This window comes from Gymnoscopelus braueri (genome assembly GCF_963280865.1).
Source record: "Gymnoscopelus braueri genome assembly, chromosome: 21".
NCBI lineage: Eukaryota > Metazoa > Chordata > Actinopteri > Myctophiformes > Myctophidae > Gymnoscopelus > Gymnoscopelus braueri.
The window spans coordinates 3,850,475-3,868,236 of record NC_137623.1 but is presented as its reverse complement, the minus strand read 5'-3'; the positions used below and the strand labels follow the sequence as shown (position 1 = coordinate 3,868,236).

At 38.6% G+C, this 17,762-nt stretch overlaps 1 pseudogene across 1 annotated transcript in view; it reads left to right on the top strand.

Moving 5' to 3' along the window:
- LOC308077575 (cadherin-7-like) overlaps nucleotides 1-17,762 on the top strand; it is a 69,754-nt pseudogene that overhangs the window by 32,976 nt on the left and 19,016 nt on the right. Inside the window, exons 6-7 of the transcript XR_013935029.1 lie at nucleotides 2,964-3,151; nucleotides 13,889-14,142. The product of XR_013935029.1 is annotated as a cadherin-7-like (transcript). The remainder of the gene's footprint in view (nucleotides 1-2,963; nucleotides 3,152-13,888; nucleotides 14,143-17,762) is intronic.

Below are 17,762 nucleotides of genomic sequence, written 5' to 3'. Positions count from 1 at the left end.
GTTACAGCAAAAGAAGTGAAACAGAAGCCTGTTCACGCGGAAAAAAAAACCTAACTTTGTTGCGGTCCGTGACTCAGCGACAATTATTGTCCCTGACGCTTTGTCGCCGCTAGTGTGAACGCGGCATGAACCCAAGTGATCCGAATAGCTGCTACATGACGGCCACATGTCTAGACCTGCTGTGTCTCATAATCAGCGTCTCTAAACCAGGGGTCTTCAACTTTTTCAGGCCAAGGACCCCCTAGCTGAGAGAGGGATGAAGCAGGGACCCCCTACTCTAATATTGTATAAAATAGTGTTTCAGATTAAACCTTTTTGTTGTTTACTTGGTCTGCTCTTTTTTTCCCTCTACACCTCTATACCTCTTTGCCAAAAAATAGCCGATCTACAAGCTCACAACGCCTCGCGAGCTTGTAGATCTGCTATTTTTGGCTAAAGTTCTCCTCAGAAAAGCGATGCTAGGGTTCAAGTGGTTAAAGTTGTACAATGCAGATTCACAAATAACGATTTTTAGCAACCTCTGCTGGTCACTACCGTCACTGCATACAATTTCCGTGGTCCTCGATTACCCAGAATTCCATTTGTTTTCACCAGAAGCCGGAAGCGTTTCAAAAAGCGTTATTTTAATTGTTTTATACTATCTGCGGATCGTTTCTCTTAGCCAGTGGAGCATTAGTTACCATGAGCTGTGCTTTCTTTTTCTGTTCTTTTTCGATCTTCCAATCCTACATTCTCTTAAAATCAGCGTGAGGTTCCTTTTTGTTATTAGCGCGGTAGTTCCTGGCCAAACAGGAAACCGTTGCGGTAGTTCCTGGCCAAACAGGAAACCAGTGCATTTCCGCCTCTGTTTTCCGGCCAGATGACGTCATTTTCCCGGGAAAGTCCCCCCCGACATCGTTCAATATAAAATATATAAATAAAAGGCTTCCGGGGGTGAAATTCATGGAGTGGGTGTTGTGAAACTTTTGCCACTCACAAAAGATATACAATTTAACTTTAGTTTTGTTGAAAACGTTACCTAGTATTACTTTAAGGTAAACAAAATAATCCTATCACGCAAAGGTTTGGCGGACCCCTGTAGTAACTCTGAGGACCCCCTAGGGGGTCCCGGACCCCCTGTTGAAGACCCCTGCTCTAAACTAAACTTACTGTAGCGTATCTATCAGCGGTATTGTATCAGTTCAGTGGGTTTTCTTGTTGAGCACAACAACAGGTTGCATCAGCCATAAGTCCAAAATGGAGAGACGCTCAGAGACACAATCAGCGTTTCTCATCTTCTTATTAGAGTTAGGCCGGGATTATGTGGACTCACCACAACTTATCTTTGACTCTCACAAATTGACTCGACCGCCACAATGTTCTCCATTCTTATCGTTTTGCCTTTGCTGCTACAGCAGACTCTCTTGACTGGCTATTAGCAATTTGCTGTCCACTTTTCTTTTTTTTTTGCCAGGCTTACAGTGAGGCAGATCTTCACACGAGAGAGACCACCCACCATGCTAACTTGGCCTTGCATGCGGTTGCATACAGCACAGCACATAGAAGATCTAGACAAAACCCACTAACCACTCTTACCAGTGATGGAAGAAGCTACTCAAATGTTTTACTTAAGTAAAAGTATCAATACCCTATACTGTAGAAATAGTCTATTGTGCGGTATTCAACATTTCCTTGAGTAAAAGTGCAAAAGTATTGGCATCAAAATATACTTAAAGTACCAAAAGTAAAAGTACTCATTAGTTTTCAAGCTTTCAAGTAAAGTGTATACAAATCCTTTGGGAAAATAGCTTGACATACAAGCTGTTTTATGGTCATTCTGTGCTCTATGTTGAACTTGGAAGAACTGGTCAACTTTTGATTTGTATTGGAGAAAGTTGCTATGAAGTTCTGCGAGCTGAACTCGCTTCGTGTTGCGCAGCCTACATTGTAACATCCTAAGTCACTTAAAGTACCAAACGTAGACTCATTATGCCGAATGTCCCACTTCACAAGTTTTCAAATGTATTAAAATATCTTGAAAATATCAGATCTACAAGCTCACAATGCATCGCATGGTGACCCATTGTGAGCTTGTAGATCTGCTATTTTCAAATGGCCGAAATGTATATAGGGCTGAAGTGGTTAATGTATGTTTTGTAATAATAATCCAAATCTACAAAGTACACTAGTAACTAACGTTTTCAAATAATTGTAGTGGAGTAAAAGTACAATATTTACCTCTGAGATGTAGTGGAGAAGTAAAAGTATTGGAAATTACAAATACATCAAAATTCTACTTAAGTACAGTACTTAAAGGCATACTAGGTAACGTTTTCAACAAAACTAAAGTTAAATTGTATATCTTTTGTGAGTGGCAAAAGTTTCACAACACCCACTCCATGAATTTTACGGAAGCCTTTTATTTATATATTTTATATTGAACGTGGACTGGGGGGACTTTCCCGGGGAAATGACATCATCTGGCCGGAAAACGGAGGCGGAAAGGCACCGGTTTCCTGTTTGGCCAGGAACTACCGCACCGGTTTCCTGTTTGGCCAGGAACTACCGCGCTATTAACAAAAAGGAACCTCACGCTGATTTGAAGAGAATGTAGGATTGGGAGATCGAAAAAGAACAGAAAAAGAAAGCACAGCTCACGGTAACTAATGCTCCACTGGCTAAGAGAAACGATCCACAGATCGTATAAAACAATTAAAATAACGCTTTTTGAAACGCTTCCGTCTTCCGGTGAAAACAAATGGAATTCTGGGTAACAGAGGAATAAACAAACGGCTTGCAGTGACGGTAATGACCAGCAGAGGCTGCTAAAAATCGTTATTTGTGGACTTGCAATGTATAACTTTAAGTAAATGTACTTAGTTACTTTACACCACTGCTAATCTTTGACTCAAGTACTGGTGGTTGAGTATTGTGTCCAAAACTGATGATAAATACTCTGTGGACCCCGTGCCTCTTTTCTGCAGACCTCTACACGTTCGGCGTGTCAGAGGGCGCGGCGGTGGGCACCACGGTGGGCAGGATCATGGCGGACGACGGCGACGTGGGCGTCAACGCCCGGATGAGCTACAGCCTGGAGGACCTGGAGGAGAGCGCCACCTTCACCGTCCTGACCGACCCCGTGACCCAGGAAGGGGTCGTGGTGCTCGCCAAGGTCAGTCCACTTTGTTTAACCCATTAAGACCTGGAACTGTGTCATTTTTAGATTTGAGCTAAAAAAGCATTATTTTACACTTTTGGCTATTCAAAAATAGCAGATCTACAAGCTCGTAGCGCGGCACCGAGTGCCGCGCTACGAGCTTGTAGATCTGCTATTTTTGAAAAATGGTGACAATGTGTGCAAATCTTTGAATATATATATTTTTAAAGCGAACATTTTTAACTCAAATCGTTGCTTCTGGGGGGTCCCTGGAACAAAATATTTTGATGGGGGTCCGCGGCCAAATACATATAATTTTGCGGGTCCTTGACATGAAAAAGGTTGAGCACCACTGATATAGAAACATACGTTTTTCAGAATACTGTTGGGATTTAGGAGACATGTAGAATCGGCTTCAGGTCTCAATGGGTTAACGATTGGTTTCTAACAACTCCCTTTTCATGATTGTTTTAACCCATTTTGACCGGGAAAGCATCTGTGTCATTTTTAGATGTATTTGGGCTATTCAAAAATAGCAGATCTATACAAGCTCATAGCGCGGCACTCGGTGCCGCGCTATGAGCTTGTATAGATCTGCTATTTTTTTTTTAAATCGTGAACATTTCTCAAACTTTTTTTCATGTCAAGGACCCCCAAAATGATATGTATTTGGTCGCGGACCCCCATCTCAAAATATTCAGTTCCAGGGGACCCCCACAAAGCAAATATTTGAGTTAAAAATGCAGGCTTTAAAAAAATTACATATTCAAAGATTTGCACACATTTTCAAGATTTTTCAACAACAAAAAAAGCAGATCTACAAGCTCATATCACTAGAAGTTCATATCACACAAGGATTTGTAGTAACTCTGAGGACCCCCTAGAGGTGGTCCCCGGACCCCCTGTTGAAGACCTCTGTAACTAAAACATATTTTGGTGGGTTAGAAATATCAGTGGTGGAAAAAAGTACTCAAATTCTTTACTTAAGTAAAAGTACCAATAATGCAATAATGAAATACTCCGTTACAAGTAAAAGTCCAGAATTCAAAAATTTCTTGAGTAAAAGTACAAAAGTATTGGCATCAAAATATACTTAAAGTACCAAAAGTAAAAGTACTAAAATATTTGAAAATAGCAGATCTACAAGCTCACAACGTGTTGTGAGCTTGTAGATCGGCTATCTTCAAATAGCCTAGGTATAAAATAGGGCTAAAGTGGTTAATGTATGTTTTATAATGTAATAATTTATATCTGCAAAGTAACTAGTAACTAGTAACTAAAGTTTTCAAATAATTGTAATGGAGTAAAAGTACAATATTTGCCTCTGAAATGTGGTGGAGTAGAAGTAAAAATACTGAAAATTGAAAATACTCCAGTAAAGTAAAAACACCTCAAAATTGTACTTAAGTACAGTACTTGGGTACATGTACTTAGTTACTTTACACCACTGAGAAATATTGACATTGGTCTGTAAAAAAAATCAGTCATCCACGTTGTGTTCTGCACACCTCTGCCATTCAGAGATGGAGCGTGTTTTGCCATTTATGGGACAGCGAATTTCAATTTAGATGGTCTTGTCAGACTGAATCATCTGCGGACTAACACTGATGGTCTGCATGCTGTTTTCTTCTCACCGACATCATCTTGTTAATTGAAAACACAGCGTTATTTATTTGCAAGCTCCTCACAGCTGTTGTCCCGTTGACATTGACTAAAGCGTTTCCCCCGGTCCAATCTGAGTCATGTCCAGAAAACTCTGAGAAACAATCATCCGTCTTCCAGCACAAAGTTGGCATCACAGCCACACAGTTTCCGAAGCTGTTACTCTTCCATAAGTGTGTGTACCAATTTATTCTAAGATACATATTAAACAAGCAGATAGCCAACAAAGTATTGTTTTTTTTCCTTTTTCTTTTTACAATTACTATTTATTCCAGAGTGATTTAGAGTATGCAAGGAAAACACAAGGTCATTTCAGGAAAAGTGAAGAGAGGTGTAAAAAGGTCAGCCTCGGATCGGTCGCCAAAAACGATGTCTAAACCTAACCTTATTCCTAAACGTAACCTCAGTAAAACTATGTCTAAACCTAACCTTATTCCTAAACATAACCTCAGTAAAACTATGTCTAAACCTAACCTTATTCCTAAACGTAACCTCAGTAAAAACTATGTCTAAACCTAACCTTATTCCTAACCTTAACCTCAGTAAAACTATGTCTAAACCTAACCTTATTCCTAACCTTAACCTCAGTAAAACTATGTCTAAACCTAACCTTATTCCTAAACGTAACCTCAGTAAAACTATGTCTAAACCTAACCTTATTCCTAAACGTAACCTCAGTAAAACTATGTCTAAACCTAACCTTATTCCTAACCTTAACCTCAGTAAAACTATGTCTAAACCTAACCTTATTCCTAAACGTAACCTCAGTAAAACTATGTCTAAACCTAACCTTATTCCTAAACGTAACCTCAGTAAAACTATGTCTAAACCTAACCTTATTCCTAAACTTAACCTCAGTAAAACTATGTCTAAACCTAACCTTATTCCTAAACGTAACCTCAGTAAAAACTATGTCTAAACCTAACCTTATTCCTAACCTTAACCTCAGTAAAACTATGTCTAAACCTAACCTTATTCCTAACCTTAACCTCAGTAAAACTATGTCTAAACCTAACCTTATTCCTAAACGTAACCTCAGTAAAACTATGTCTAAACCTAACCTTATTCCTAAACGTAACCTCAGTAAAACTATGTCTAAACCTAACCTTATTCCTAAACGTAACCTCAGTAAAACTATGTCTAAACCTAACCTTATTCCTAACCTTAACCTCAGTGAAACTATGTCTAAACCTAACCTTATTCCTAAACGTAACCTCAGTAAAACTATGTCTAAACCTAACCTTATTCCTAAACGTAACCTCAGTAAAACTATGTCTAAACCTAACCTTATTCCTAACCTTAACCTCAGTAAAACTATGTCTAAACCTAACCTTATTCCTAAACTTAACCTCAGTAAAACTATGTCTAAACCTAACCTTATTCCTAAACTTAACCTCAGTAAAACTATGTCTAAACCTAACCTTATTCCTAAACGGAACCTCAGTAAAACTATGTCTAAACCTAACCTTATTCCTAAACGTAACCTCAGTAAAACTATGTCTAAACCTAACCTTATTCCTAACCTTAACCTCAGTAAAACTATGTCTAAACCTAACCTTATTCCTAAACATAACCTCAGTAAAACTATGTCTAAACCTAACCTTATTCCTAAACGTAACCTCAGTAAAACTATGTCTAAACCTAACCTTATTCCTAACCTTAACCTCAGTAAAACGATATCTAAACCTAACCTTATTCCTAAACGTAACCTCAGTAAAAGTTTTACTGAGGTTACGTTTAGGAATAAGGTTAGGTTTATACATAGTTTTACTGTAAAACTATGTTTAAACCTAACCTTATTCCTAACCTTAACCTCAGTAAAACTATGCCTAAACCTAACCTTATTCCTTACATTAACCTCAGTAAAACTATGCCTAAACCTAACCTTATTCCTAACCTGAACCTCAGTAAAACTATGTCTAAACCTAACCTTATTCCTAACCTTTACCTCAGTAAAACTATGTTTATACCTAACCTTATTCCTAAACGTAACCTCAGTAAAACTATGTCTAAACTTAACCTTATTCCTAACCTTAACCTCAGTAAAACTATGTCTAAACCTAACCTTATTCCTAACATTAACCTCAGTAAAACTATGTCTAAACCTAACCTTATTCCTAACATTAACCTCAGTAAAACTATGTCTAAACCTAACCTTATTCCTAACATTAACCTCAGTAAAACTATGCCTAAACCTAACCTTATTCCTAACCTTAACCTCAGTAAAACTATGTCTAAACCTAACCTTATTCCTAAACGTAACCTCAGTAAAAGTAAAACTATGTCTAAACCTAACCTTATTCCTAACCTTAACCTCAGTAAAACTATGTCTAAACCTAACCTTATTCCTAACCTTAACCTCAGTAAAACTATGCCTAAACCTAACCTTATTCCTAACGTTAACCTCAGTAAAACTATGTCTAAACCTAACCTTATTCCTAACCTTAACCTCAGTAAAACTATGTCTAAACCTAACCTTATTCCTAACCTTAACCTCAGTAAAACTATGTTTATACCTATCCTTATTCCTAAACGTAACCTCAGTAAAACTATGTCTAAACCTAACCTTATTCCTAAACGTAACCTCAGTAAAACTATGTCTAAACCTAACCTTATTCCTAAACGTAACCTCAGTAAAACTATGTCTAAACCTAACCTTATTCCTAACCTTAACCTCAGTAAAACTATGTCTAAACCTAACCTTATTCCTAAACGTAACCTCAGTAAAACTATGTCTAAACCTAACCTTATTCCTAACTAGGGGTGGGACGATATATCGATATATCGATATATCGCGATACATTCTCCCGCGATAAATAATCGATATACTGCCGAAAAATATCGATATTATTATTATTATTATTATTTTTTAAGTTTGTGATACGTTGTTTTTCCTACTCTGTATTTTAGTCCAGTTCTATATGTCCAAAAAAGAAGGTTCGTTCAAATTTTCGGGGGATTAGGAAAACTATACATTTTTGGAAACTTCAGAGTATAACAAATCAGAAAATCCATGATTCCATTTGCGCAGAAGCCAATATGGTGGCCATCTTGGATTTTGCAAAATGGCGACCTTTGAATATTAGTTTTTTCAATATCTCGACTTCTAGATTACGTAGGATCTGGATTCTAGTGGCTAAATCTACATTTTTAGGGTCAGGAAATCCAATGGTGCTAATAAAAAATATTTACAAATGATCAATGGCACAGATTTGGGTCATAATTCTTGATTTTGGGGGAAAAAAAATTAAAATGTAATATTCGTTTTGTCCACTATTTTGACTTCTAGATTACATAGGATCATGATTCCAGTGGCTAAATTTACATTTTGGGGGTTATACTGTGTGCATCAATTACCTCAATGCACAACAGGTGTGTGATCGCACCTAATCCTGAGTCCAATTAGTTTGACTCAGGCCAGGTGCCATCACCCATCCCACAGCCTTGGCCTCTCAGCTATAAAAGCTTGAAGGCAAAAAAGCTAAAGTGATGATCCATACTGCACGTGATCAGTTAGACCCTCTCTCCACCTGGAAGATGGACAGTACATTTAACATGTGCTGCTGCATTTATTGAGAAAACTGTGTTTTGGAGGTATGTACGTTTTTGTCTTCTCATTTTTGTCATGCTACCTTGATCTTCTCTATGAATTAATCTGTTGACATCTAAGTAACATGGTTAGCATGTCAATCTAAGATGATTGTGCAAGCTTGACACATGACTGCAACAACCGAGAGAAATGCATGTGTTACAAGCAGTGGTCTGCAGACCGAGCCAAAGCTTTGCCAGCATTTCATGCCTTCACAGGAGCAGACAACACTGGGAGATTTTCTAGGATAGGCAAACCTACCGGGTGGAACAGCTACCTCAAAGCTAGTGATGATGTCCACGAGGCTCTGAACTGAAGATGCTTTCTCAAACCAGTGATGTGACAGAGGATCTGCTAACTACAGTAGCTAAGTTTGTATGCACTGCATACTTACCAAAGGGGATCAAAATCAAAAACATCCCTGAGCTGAGATGGCATCTATTCTGCAAACACATGGCAGAAGGGGACAAGCTTCCACCCACCCTTGGTGCTCTCAAGCAGCATGTCCTAAGAGTCCATATCCAGGCCAGAGTGTGGAGTCAGGCACACATTGCTCAGCAGGAGTTCCTTGACCCACTCAACAATGGCTACTACAAGGACGGCCAGCTGAAACCAGTTACAACTGAGTCCCTCCCAGCACCAGAGCAAATCATTGAGATGGTCAGATGTCACTGTAAAGCAGACTGTTCTTCACTTAGATGTTCGTGCAGATCAGTGGGGCTACCCTGTACAGAGCTATGTCAGTGTATTGCTGACTGCCAAAATGATGAAGACTGTCAAGATACATTGGCTAGTGACAGCAATGATGATAGTGAGGATGATGTATAGACTGGTGTAGTTTGTGTAAATAAATGACACATCCTTGTGTCAATGAGAGAAATCATCTGTCTCTGTCTCTTCAGATAATCATATATTACAATTCTAGATTGTTACGTAAATATGTGCTATTGATCACTGATTTTAATTAGCATTGGATTTCCTGAAAATGTTAGATTTAACCACTTGAATCATGATCTAGAAGTCAAAATAGTGGAAAAACGTATATTACATTTTTTCCCCCAAAATGAAAGATTATGACCCAAATCTGTGCCATTGATCATTTGTAAATATTTTTAATTAGCAACATTGGATTTCCTGACCCTAAAAATGTAGATTTAGCCACTAGAATCCAGATCCTACGTAATCTAGAAGTCGAGATATTGAAAAACAATATTCAAAGGTCGCCATTTTGCTAAATCTAAGATGACCACCATATTGGCTTCTGCGCAAATGGAATCATGGATTTTCTGATTTGTTATACTCTGAAGTTTCCAAAAATGTATAGTTTTCCTAATCCCCCGAAAATGTGAACGAAATTACATATAGAACTGGACTATTTGTGTAATGATGATTTTGAACCGTTTGGTGCTATTTTATGTGTTTATGAATTGAATACAAGGACTATCGTGATATATCGTTGGTGAATTTTCATGCAATATATCGTGATATCGCAATATATCGATATTTTCAGATATCGTGATATATCGTTGGTGAAATTTCTTGCAATATATATCGAATATCGCAATATATCGAACATCGTGATATATATTGTTATCGTGGGCCTAATATCGTGATATATATCGTATCGTGAGGTACCCATATCGTCCCACCCCTATTCCTAACCTTAACCTCAGTAAAACTATGTCTAAACCTAACCTTATTCCTAACCTTAACCTCAGTAAAACTATGTCTAAACCTAACCTTATTCCTAACCTTAACCTCAGTAAAACTATGTCTAAACCTAACCTTATTCCTAACCTTAACCTCAGTAAAACTATGTCTAAACCTAACCTTATTCCTAACCTTAACCTCAGTAAAACTATGTCTAAACCTAACCTTATTCCTAACCTGAACCTCAGTAAAACTATGCCTAAACCTAACCTTATTCCTAACCTTAACCTCAGTAAAACTATGTCTAAACCTAACCTTATTCCTAAACATAACCTCAGTAAAACTATGTCTAAACCTAACCTTATTCCTAAACGTAACCTCAGTAAAACTATGTCTAAACCTAACCTTATTCCTAACCTTAACCTCAGTAAAACGATATCTAAACCTAACCTTATTCCTAAACGTAACCTCAGTAAAAGTTTTACTGAGGTTACGTTTAGGAATAAGGTTAGGTTTATACATAGTTTTACTGTAAAACTATGTTTAAACCTAACCTTATTCCTAACCTTAACCTCAGTAAAACTATGCCTAAACCTAACCTTATTCCTTACATTAACCTCAGTAAAACTATGCCTAAACCTAACCTTATTCCTAACCTGAACCTCAGTAAAACTATGTCTAAACCTAACCTTATTCCTAACCTTTACCTCAGTAAAACTATGTTTATACCTAACCTTATTCCTAAACGTAACCTCAGTAAAACTATGTCTAAACTTAACCTTATTCCTAACCTTAACCTCAGTAAAACTATGTCTAAACCTAACCTTATTCCTAACATTAACCTCAGTAAAACTATGTCTAAACCTAACCTTATTCCTAACATTAACCTCAGTAAAACTATGTCTAAACCTAACCTTATTCCTAACATTAACCTCAGTAAAACTATGCCTAAACCTAACCTTATTCCTAACCTTAACCTCAGTAAAACTATGTCTAAACCTAACCTTATTCCTAAACGTAACCTCAGTAAAAGTAAAACTATGTCTAAACCTAACCTTATTCCTAACCTTAACCTCAGTAAAACTATGTCTAAACCTAACCTTATTCCTAACCTTAACCTCAGTAAAACTATGCCTAAACCTAACCTTATTCCTAACGTTAACCTCAGTAAAACTATGTCTAAACCTAACCTTATTCCTAACCTTAACCTCAGTAAAACTATGTCTAAACCTAACCTTATTCCTAACCTTAACCTCAGTAAAACTATGTTTATACCTATCCTTATTCCTAAACGTAACCTCAGTAAAACTATGTCTAAACCTAACCTTATTCCTAAACGTAACCTCAGTAAAACTATGTCTAAACCTAACCTTATTCCTAAACGTAACCTCAGTAAAACTATGTCTAAACCTAACCTTATTCCTAACCTTAACCTCAGTAAAACTATGTCTAAACCTAACCTTATTCCTAAACGTAACCTCAGTAAAACTATGTCTAAACCTAACCTTATTCCTAACTAGGGGTGGGACGATATATCGATATATCGATATATCGCGATACATTCTCCCGCGATAAATAATCGATATACTGCAGAAAAATATCGATATTATTATTATTATTATTATTTTTTAAGTTTGTGATACGTTGTTTTTCCTACTCTGTATTTGTGTAATGATGATTTTGAACCGTTTGGTGCTATTTTATGTGTTTATGAATTGAATACAAGGACTATCGTGATATATCGTTGGTGAATTTTCATGCAATATATCGTGATATCGCAATATATCGATATTTTCAGATATCGTGATATATCGTTGGTGAAATTTCTTGCAATATATATCGAATATCGCAATATATCGAACATCGTGATATATTGTTATCGTGGGCCTAATATCGTGATATATATCGTATCGTGAGGTACCCATATCGTCCCACCCCTATTCCTAACCTTAACCTCAGTAAAACTATGTCTAAACCTAACCTTATTCCTAACCTTAACCTCAGTAAAACTATGTCTAAACCTAACCTTATTCCTAACCTTAACCTCAGTAAAACTATGTCTAAACCTAACCTTATTCCTAACCTTAACCTCAGTAAAACTATGTCTAAACCTAACCTTATTCCTAACCTTAACCTCAGTAAAACTATGTCTAAACCTAACCTTATTCCTAACCTGAACCTCAGTAAAACTATGCCTAAACCTAACCTTATTCCTAACCTTAACCTCAGTAAAACTATGTCTAAACCTAACCTTATTCCTAAACGTAACCTCAGTAAAACTATGTCTAAACCTAACCTTATTCCTAAACGTAACCTCAGTAAAACTATGTCTAAACCTAACCTTATTCCTAAACGTAACCTCAGTAAAAGTTTTACTGAGGTTACGTTTAGGAATAAGGTTAGGTTTAGACATAGTTTTACTGTAAAACTATGTCTAAACCTAACCTTATTCCTAACCTTAACCTCAGTAAAACTATGCCTAAACCTAACCTTATTCCTAACCTTAACCTCAGTAAAACTATGCCTAAACCTAACCTTATTCCTTACATTAACCTCAGTAAAACTATGCCTAAACCTAACCTTATTCCTAACCTGAACCTCAGTAAAACTATGTCTAAACCTAACCTTATTCCTAACCTTAACCTCAGTAAAACTATGTTTATACCTAACCTTATTCCTAAACATAACCTCAGTAAAACTATGTCTAAACCTAACCTTATTCCTAACCTTAACCTCAGTAAAACTATGTCTAAACTTAACCTTATTCCTAACCTTAACCTCAGTAAAACTATGTCTAAACCTAACCTTATTCCTAACCTTAACCTCAGTAAAACTATGTCTAAACCTAACCTTATTCCAACCTTAAAGTTGTACAATGCAGAATCACAAATAACGATTTTTAGCAACCTCTGCTGGTCACTACCGTCACTGCATACAATTTCCGTAGTCCTCGATTACCCAGAATTCCATTCGTTTTCACCGGAAGCCGGAAGCGTTTCAAAAAGCGATCTTTTAATTGTTTTATACTATCTACGGATTGTTTCTCTTAGCCAGTGGAGCATTAGTTACCATGAGCTGTGCTTTCTTGTTCTTTTTCGATCTTCCAATCCTACATTCTCTTAAAATCAGCGTGAGGTTCCTTTTTGTTATTAGCGCGGTAGTTCCTGGCCAAACAGGAAACCGTTGCGGTAGTTCCTGGCCGACGTCATGACGTCGGCCAGGACGTCGGCCACGACGTCATGACGTTGGCCAGGAATGTCATTTTCCCGGGAAAGTCCCCCCCGTCCACGTTCAATAGAAAATATATAAATAAAAGGCTTCCGGGGGTGAAATTCATGGAGTGGGTGTTGTGAAACTTTTGCCACTCACAAAAGATATACAATTTAACTTTAGTTTTGTTGAAAACGTTACCTAGTATGCCTTTAACCTCAGTAAAACTATGTCTAAACCTAACCTTATTCCTAACCTTAACCTCAGCAAGAATACAAGAACCTCTGGGGGGCCCGAGCGGTCCCCGAAAAAAACTGGGGCCGAGTGTGTTTTGGGGCGAGCGTTCCAGTTACCGATCACAGGTCATGTCTGTAGGTTGACTTTATTAACCCATTGATAGCTGGGACGCATCTGTGTCACTTTTAGATTTCTTTAGGCTATTCAAAAATAGCAGATATACAAGCTCATAGCGCGGCACCGAGTGCCGCGCTATGAGCTTGTAGATCTGCTATTTTTGAAAAAATTGTGAAAATTATTTCTAAAATATTTTTTTCCGATTTTTTTTTTAGGATTTTGAAAATGTTTAGAAGCGGCCTCAGGTCTTAATGTGTTAATGTATTACTCGCTCCTCCTCTGCACAGCCTCTGGACTACGAGACCAAGCGGCGCTTCGTCATGGCCGCCGAGGCGGTCAACGACCACAACGACACGCGCTTCCTGAGCGACGGCGACTTCCGCGACCGCTGCACCCTCAAGGTCGTGGTGGCGGACGTGGACGAGGCGCCCGTCTTCCTCGCCCCGCTCTACGAGTGGAAGGTCCCGGAGAACGCGGCGCCGGGCACGGTGGTCGGCACCGTGAGCGCCCGCGACACCGACACCGTCAACAACCCCGTCAGGTACAGTAATAATAGTCAGTGGTGTAACTACCAGTGGTGGAAAAAGTACTCAAATTCTTTACTTAAGTAAAAGTACCAATACTGCAATATAAAAATACTCTGTTACAAGTAAAAGTCCAGAATAAAAAAATTACTTGAGTAAAAGTACAAAAGTATTGGCATCAAAATGTACTTAAAGTACCAAAAGTAAAAGTACTAAATATTTGAAAATAGCCGATCTACAAGCTCACAACACAAGTTGTGAGCTTGTAGATCTGCTATTTTCAAATAGCCTAGGTATAAAATAGGGCTAAAGTGGTTAATGTATATTTCATTATATCATAATTTATATCTGAAAAGTAACTAGTAACTAAAGTTTTCAAATAATTGTAGTGGAGTAAAAGTACAATATTTGCCTCTGAGATGTAGTGGAGTAGAAGTAAAAGTATTGGAAATTGGAAATACTCAAGTAAAGTACAAATACCTCAAAATTGTACTTAAGTACAGTACTTAAGTAAATGTACTTAGTTACTTTCCACCACTGCAGTGGTGTAACTACGTTACTTTACCGGAGTATTTCCAATTGTCTATACTTGTACTTCTACTCCACTACATCTCAGATTCAAATATTGTACTTTTACTCCACTACAATTATTTGAAAACTTTAGTTACTAGTTACTTTGTAGATATAAATATATTACGTTATAAAACATGACATTGACCTCTTTAGCCACTATTTTATACATAGGCTATTTGAAAATAGCCGATCTACAAGGTCACGATGCGACGCGTTGTGAGCTTGTAGATCGGCTAGTTTCAAACATTTTAGTACTTTTACTTTTGGTACTTTAAGTACATTTCGATGCCAATACTTGTGTACTTTTACTCAATTGAATTTTGAATTCCGGACTTTTACTTGTAACAGAGTTCTTCTACACTGCAGTATCGATACTTTTACTTAAGTAAAACATTTTTGTACTTTTTCCACCACTGGTAATAATAATAATAATAATAATAATAATAATAATAACTAGAAAAAGTGCTCCTCGGAGCACAGGTCTCCGCCAGGTCAGGTAGGTTATTGTGGCCTCCTGGTGGCGCTATAATAGGCCAATGTGAAAAGGGTGCCCGTTTCTTCTTAGGCCTTTCACGACAATCGGACACTGCATTCATGATATGAGGCATTTTGTTCCAAAAATGTGTTTAGCTAAATTAGACCTGCTGGTGGCGCTATAACAGGCCAATGTGAAAGGGGTGGCATTTCTTCCTCAGCCTAGTGGGAATGTGCGTGTAAAATTTCACGGAAATCGCAAGCTGAGTGCATAATTTGAGGCATTTAGTTCAAAACGGACCAATCCTGCAAACTTTGGAAGCCAGCCTTAGCCAATGAGGATGGAATATGGGAAATCGGACACATCCGTGTTGATCACATGACTATAGAGCTACTGTATACCGATTTGCATGACCTTTGGATACAATCTGTAGGAGTAATATAAAGAAATTGGTTTTGCACAAATCGGCCTCCTGGTGGCGCTATAACAGGCCCATGTGAAAAATTTGGGGCAAATGTTCTGAATTGGCATCCAGGGAGTGTGTGTGCACAGTTTCGCAGCGACCGGGCCAACGGTGCCAGAGATTAGCTGGTGACAGACGGACCGACGGACGGACGGACGGACACACGGACACACGGACACACACACGGACGGACGGACAGGGGGTAAAACATACTCTCTCGCCATGCCTTACGGCCTGGCGGAGACAATAATAATATGACCCGGCCCTTAGCTGTCCAAACAGTCAGCAGGAAAGAATGGCACGTGTCAATGAATGTGTCAATGAACGTGTCAAATCAGAGACTTACTGGAGATTCTCTCTGTCAAAACCCACGGCTGCACATGCTGATTTGTGGGGGCGGTGATGGAAGGAGAGAGGGAATGATGACACACTAACGTGATTGATTGATGCTCCAGCCTATCATTAGAGGGCTGAATAAAGTTGAGGCCACAGCTCAACTTTTAAGCCGTCCCGTGATGCAGAGACAATTGTCCTGAACACAAGTAATCCGAATAGCGACTACATCTCTAGACCCGAGTCCCGTGTCTCATAATTAATGCCTCTAAATAGGGATGTCCGATGTTAATGGCCCATATTAGCATAAAATGTAATATCGGAACATTTCGGTATCGTTTTTTGGAGAAAAAGAAAACGTAAAAAATAAATAATACATTCTTACTGTATGGTGTGTGATATGAAATGTGAGCTTTACCATAATAACAGCAATCCTTATCCTATTTGAAAATAGCCGATCTACAAGCTCACAACGTGTCGCGGTGCAACGCGCTGTGAGCTTGTAGATCTGCTATTTTCAAACATTTTTTGTACTCTCTACTTTTGGTACTTTAACTCAAGTAAATTTTGAATTCTGGACTTTTGCTTGTAACAGAGTACTTTTGCATTGCAGTATTGATACTTTTACTTACGTAAAACATTTGTGTACTTTACTTCTACTCCCCCACATCTCAGAGGCAAATGTTGTACTTTTACTCCACTACAATTATTTGAAAAAAACATTTAGTTACTAGTTACTTTTCAGATATAAATTATGATATTATGAAACATAAATTAACCACTTTAGCCCTATTTTATACACAGGCTCTTTGAAACTAGCCGATCTACAAGCTCACAACACGTCGCACGCGTTGTGAGCTTGTAGATCTGCTATTTTCAAACATTTTAGTATTTTCTACATTTTGATACCAATGCTTTTGTTCTTTTACCCCAAGTAACATTTTGAATTCTGGACTTTTTGCTTGTAACAGAGTACTTTTGCATTGCAGTATTGATACTTTTACCTAAGTAAGACATGCGTGTACTTTTCCCACGACTGCTTCTTATTAGAGTTAGGCCCATACATGCATGTTAATATGACCCTGGCCTGTCCAAACAGTCAGCAGGAAAGAATGGCAGATGCCAACCCCCAGCCTGACACGATATGATAATGACGAGGTAGGTATGTATGTATGTATGGGGGTCTGGAGGCGTGGAGAGTGGGGGGACGGGGGGGGGGGCGGGGGGGACGGGGTGGGGGGACGGTCGCTGCTAGACAGCAGCAGCAGCGCCCCAGACAGCTCCCCCTCCACGGGGTGAAAAATCATTCCATTTCAAACAGCGTTATACGGTGCTTCGGTAGCATTCCGTTTTTCTTCTTACCCTTGATCTCTGCGGAGTATAACCCTGGCCCGTTATACACCACGCGGCCATATTTATCTCATATTACTTTAGTGAGGAAATGAGGCCTGCTGAATAAATCATGGGCCCCATTTTTTTTTTCATACCTCACAGGCCTTTTTTTTTTTCTCTATCTATCGCGGCGGTATTATCACAAAGTGAACGCGGGACGCGGTGGAATGTAATAAAGAAGCACGGTGCGAGGCGAGCCGGGCATATGGAATTCAGATTTGCACTCATTTGCAAGTGGAGCACGTTTTTTTTTTTTTTGCCGAGGAGGAGGAGGAGGAGGAGTAGCGACAACGCTTTGAGCTTGTCGTCCACAACCCCCCCCCCCACACACACACATACACACACCTCCACCCCTCCCCCCAGCAGAGCTGGAGAGTGGCAGGTGCTGCCAGTGGTGTAAA